This window comes from Mustela nivalis (assembly GCF_964662115.1).
Source record: "Mustela nivalis genome assembly, chromosome: 7".
NCBI lineage: Eukaryota > Metazoa > Chordata > Mammalia > Carnivora > Mustelidae > Mustela > Mustela nivalis.
In genome coordinates, this window is record NC_139026.1 from 67,110,290 (window position 1) to 67,115,946 (window position 5,657).

The 5,657-nt window shown below is 48.4% G+C and overlaps 1 pseudogene across 1 annotated transcript; it reads right to left on the reverse strand.

The window, feature by feature from the left end:
- Nucleotides 1-421: 421 nt before the first annotated feature.
- On the reverse strand, nucleotides 422-1,961 carry LOC309868526 (kelch-like protein 42 pseudogene; annotated as a pseudogene). Its single transcript has one exon. The product of its transcript is annotated as a kelch-like protein 42 pseudogene (transcript).
- Nucleotides 1,962-5,657: the final 3,696 nt, after the last annotated feature.

The following is a 5,657-nucleotide window of genomic DNA, read 5'->3' on the forward strand; positions in this document are numbered from 1 at the left end:
TCTAATTTTGTAGGTGACCACTGCCAGGCTCAAATTTTAGAACAAAGACGAAACTGTCTGGGAAGGAAGGGAGATGCAAAAGAGAGGATACAAAATAAAAAAGACAATCCAAGGTACAATTCTAATGGTAATCTGTTTACAGATTGGGGCCCCAGTGTGGAAAGCTTCAAAGTCAATAACAACAACAAAAATCCTCCCAAGACCGCATTACAGGTCACTGCCCGGTCTGTCACTGTAATCAGGATTAGAGCCTAAAAAATTAAAAAAAAAGGTAAAAATGAAAGCAAACTTAAAAAAAGTTTTCCTTTACAGTATCCTTCCAGGAAACCACAGACATCCCCCACCCCACGCCCCCCAACTGGGAAAGAGGCAAAAAGGCAGTTTGTCTGAAAGAGCGATACCTACAATGAAAGTACTCGGTTAGTTGACCTGGCGGGGGCCACTTCTTCCTCGCAAGTTCTCAGTTCCTTGGGAACTCTGCCAGAGTCCAGGCCAGCGACACTCCTGAAGATGTCATTCCCACTTCAGCAAAATCTCCTGCGATTGCCCAGCAAACATCAAGGGAATGAACGAACTAGTGAGCAAGTGAATGAATGGAACGGGAAAAGAAGCAGAAGCAGCCCCGCTGGGCGCTTACCTCTTCTGGTTCATGGAGGCCACCTGGAGCCACTCATTGGTGCTGGGGTTGTAGGAGTGCGCAGCCGAGATTTCCTGGCTAGTGATCCTATACCCGCCCACTATGAAGAGGTAGTTGTCCGGGATGGCAGACCCGTAACCCCTGACGTTCACCAGGTCGGGAGGAAGGTTGTTGGCCAGCGGGAACCAACGTTCGGTCATCTCCTCATACCTGAGCATGGACGGGGGCTCCCCTTGGTAGGGGTGTGGGGCCAGGGGGCCCCCCAGGAAATCCCCCAGGGCTACAAGAACCGGAGTCCCGGTCATCCGGGCCTCTCTCAGCCTCTGCTTCAGGCTGACATCCCCGGGGGCCTGAGGAGGAGCCCCCAGGAGGTGGAACTGGGGCTTGCACAGCACCTCGTGGAAGTGGACGACCATGAAGCGCAGGCAGGCCTCCTGCAGGTCGGGCAGCCGGTACACCTGCGCCAGGCGGTACAGCTCCAGGCAGTTGGTGAGCCGCACCTGGGACAGCAGCAGCTGCAGCAGAGACGTGACCTGAAGGAAGGAGGCCGCTTCCACCAGCTCCGCCAGCAGGCTCACCTCGTCCATCTCCTCTTCCTCCAACGCCTGCGGGCCCAGGAGCCAGCCTTCGCGGGCCCCGCCGGCGTTGATGAAGTCCAGCACCAGGCGCAGGCCCGGGGCGCTGAGGCCGCGCAGCTGCTGCACCTCGGGGACGCCGGCCTCCTGGCTCAGGGCCTCGCGCATGCCGGAGCGGTAGAGGGCGCGGAAATAGTCGCTCTGCTCGATAAGCTTCCTCTTGCTCACCGGGTAGCAGCGGTCCTCCAGGCGGATCTGCACCATCTCCTCGGCCGACATGGCTGGGGGGCCGGGGGCCGCGGGGGTGCCCGCCAGCTCTGCGCGCTCGCCTCCCCGCCCCCACGCGCTCGCCGGGTTCCGGGTTGGGCGCGCCGAGGGATGGCGCCGCGGAGGAGGAGGGAGGCGACGGGCCGCCGCCCGCTCCCGCGTCCGCCCAGCCTTTCTGGGTCGCGGCGGCGCCCCCGAGGCAGCCCCTCCTCCTGGTCCCGGGGGCGGCGGCTCAGCCTCGCTCCCCCGCAGCGGCCGCCCTGCCGGTCTGCTCTGCCTCAACGCCACAAAAGGCCGGGTTGCCGCGCGCCGGGCGTCGGGAGGCGGCCGCCGTCCTCGTCCGGGTTGTCCGGGCCGCGTCCGCCGCCGAGGGGATCCCAGCCCCCAGCCCGCAGCCTCCTGCCACGCCTCGCTTCTCACTTCCGCCCGCAGGACCCCTGCCGCCCGCCAGACCTGCGAGCGGATCCGTTGTCGGGGAGGGCTGCGGGCCCCGGCGCTCCGGCTGCGGCCACGTCCCCGCAGCCTCCCCCGCACGCCCGGCGCAGCGGCTCTGCGGCCTGCGGGCTCCGCAGCGACGCGCGGGTTGGGAGGGGGACTGGAGGCGAGGTGAAGCCAGTCCGCTGTTTCTTCCGCGCTGCTTTACGAGCGGGGAGACAGAGAAGAGAAGAAGAAACAGGCGTGGGGGGACCGGGATGATGGGAGTCGGGGGTCCTGGGAGTCAAAATGACATCACATCTGGGATCGCCCATCTAGCCCAATCCGGCATAGTGTCCCGGGGCCTGAGGCACATAGGCCGTCCCTACACACGCAGGTGACACCTAGAGCTGATTCTTCGCCAGGGTCATCGTGGAGGAGCCATCTTGCAGAAAGAAGGTCCAGGCAGATGGCAGCAGGTTCTGCAGGGCTCGCTGGGCTGCACAGTACAGCAGATGAAACGGGTCGGGAAGCAGACGAGCTTGTATTTGCTGCTGGGGCCCGTTAAGTCTTTTTATGCTATTAAAAGAAAGACAATTTAAGTGAGGACACGTGACTTCTTTTAAAACCTCGTCTAAAAGTTATTGCTTTTCCTATTTCAGTTTGGTTGGGCTAGCCATGACAGATGGTCTGAGCAGAAGATCTGGCCGCCTTTAGTCATACTGGCCTACCGAGTGGCGTTTCTTGCCACCCTATGTTCCCCAGCCCATGAGGACTACTGAAGGAGGGGCAACTTCCCGGTCTTCTCTCACTGGACGTTGCAAAGAGATGAGTAAAAAGCTCAGGCCAAATAATGAAGACCTCGTGTTGTTCATGAGATATGAATTAATCTTAGAAGGGAGTGAGAGGGATACTGTTAGGTTAGCTTTGGGTAGATGGAGGGATAAGGATTGGGAGGGAACTGGCACCCTATCCTAAAAAACAAAACAAACAAAAAACAATAACAAAAAAAATTTGAAATTTTTCCCAGACCAAGATTCTTCCGTAATAGTCCTCAACTTGGGGAGGAGATGTATTTGGGCTTTGTTTTTATTATGACAAGCTTCATCTGTCTTCTGGAATGGCAAGTTGTTAAATGACACCTTCTTCATAAATACATTTCCGCTTTTTGAAACAAGTTATCTCCTACAACCGGATTAACATTTTACCTTAGCAAGGGGGGAAGCATTAAAAACCAGAGAAGAAAGATTGGTAAAGCAGGAAATCATTTCAGCACCTTTTTGGTTAATTTGTTCTTCTCACTATGTAACTTAACTGCCTCGTGGTGAGTTGTCCTCCATTATCTTCTCTATAAAACACCATGGATAAGGAAATAACATATTAAAGACATAGAAAAAAATTCTAGTAGATTCTGGCCTTCCTGGGAAAAGTGAAGGAGACAAGGATGGATCTATGACTTGCCTTATTCATCTGTTTTTTGTTTTTAAATCTGTGAACTTTATCTTTTCGCCTTGTTTCTTGGACTTTAAATCATTACTGATAAAAGTAATGATTCTCAAGCAACTTCTCACACTTCTGTTCTCAATAAGGGTGCAGTCAAGACATTCTAAGTTTCTTGGGTGTAGGCAACCATGACTTTAGCAATGTCTTTGGGAAAGTAAAGCGCCACCTCTAGTATTAGGCCTTAAACTGGCAAATTTTGCTGGGAGGCACATCCTCCATTAAAGAGGCTTGGACTTGGGATTTATTTGTGCCTCCACTGGCAACAATGCCAGATTCAGTGGGTCAGCCAAGAAGAACAGGCTCTTAGTCTCTTCCCTGTCCTTTTAGAATCTTTCACCAATGGATGCTTTTGTTTCCAAACGTCATGGATATGCCTCAGACTGGTATTTTCTTGCCTTCTAAAAAGAGACCCAAAAAAATCACACTCAAAGGATGATGCACATCAGAAAGGCAATTCACGCACAGTAATATTATCAGAGTAAGATTAGCATGGGCAGGGAATCTGGGGTGTGAGTCTGACAATACCAGGCACTAAACCTGTAAGCTTTTTGACCCTGATAATGATAATAATGTCACTTCGGATTTGAAGTATCTTAAAAGACAAATCATTTTTATAACTTACACAGTAAGCTTTCTGTTGAGCTAGAAATGCAAAGTCAAAGCAATATAAACTCATTTATAAAAGATCTAAAATATTATTTCTAAGCCTTATGAAAATATTGCTCATATATAGTTGGTGGTATAATTTTATAGATCTGTTATTGACTGAACAATGAATAATAAAGACTGGCCTTTGTGGTACTATGACTCACTTCAGACACTTTATATTTTATGATCTTTTTACAAAAGACTACAGTAAGTGTCAGACACAGGCTATTTCTTTAAGAATTTCTGGAAAATACAACCTTAATGACTGAGAAGAAAAAAAATATTTAAGTACAAGATGTTTATTACATTGCTGCTTTTAATAATAAAAAATTAGAAAACATAACGTATAATAGTAATAGTAGCCAGCATTTATTGAGTATTTATTATATGCCAAGCACTATTGTCGGTGATTTTGTGGATTACAATACAATTTTTTATTTTGCTTCATAGCTGAGGAAGCTGAAGTACAGAGTAAATTTTGGTACATTCGTAGAATGAAATACTGGAGAGCCATTACAACTGAGGATAAACATGTAGATCCTTCTTTAGAAACGCTGAAAAATATAATTTTACCCTGGGTATTTAGAAAACAGTTTCTGGAGGGACAAATGGGTGGCAGAGTCAGTTAAGCATCAGGTTCTTGGTTTCAAGTCAGGTCGTGACCTCATGGACCCTGAGTGGGGTCCATGCTCAGTGTACAGTCTGCTTAAGATTCTCTCTCCCTCCCCTCTGCCCTTCCCACTCATGTTCTCTGTCTCTAAAATAAATAAATAAATAAATAAATCTTTAAAAAACAGTTTCTGGAACAGCATGAATCCATTTACGTACAATGGCATATATATATATATATATATATATATATATATATATATATATTTTCTATAAAGATGTCCTGAAGGATGTTAATGAAAGTGTTAAGACTATAGGACTGTAGTTTTTATTCCTTTTTGTGCTTTTCTGTAAGTTTGGATTTTTATTTTATTTTTATTTTTTAAAACTTTTTAGAGATTTTTATTTATTTATTTGACAGAGAGAGACACAGCACGAAAGGGAACACAAGCAGGGGGAGTGGGAGAGGGAGAAGCAGGCTTCCCATGGAGCAGGGAGCCCAATGTGGGGCTCAATCCCAGGACCCTGGGATCACAACCTGAGCCGAAGGTAGATGTTTAACAACTGAGCCACCCAGGTGTCCCAAAAGTTTGGGTATTTAAAGTGAAACATATATCAATTTAATAAAAAGCAAAACATCTTAATAAAGATTATTTCCTTTTCTTTTTTAACAAGCAAAACTGAAATATTTTCCTTTCATGCAAGCATGTGGGACAATTTAAATGACTATAAAGTAGTACAGTTCTTTAAAAATGGCTCAGGGTCTCTTGGGTGATTCTCCGTGTGTTGGCTATCCAACTTTTGTCTTTAGCTCAGGTCATGATCTCTGGGAAGGGACAGGAGATCCAACCCCTTTCATCTTTATACCACCCCCATCAGGTCAGGCTCCCTGCTCAGCAGGGAGTCTGTTTTTCCTCCCCCTCACTCTCTACCCCCACCTTGACCCCCCCCATGTGTGCACTCTCTCTCTCTCAAATAAATATTAAAAAAAAATAAAAATCGTT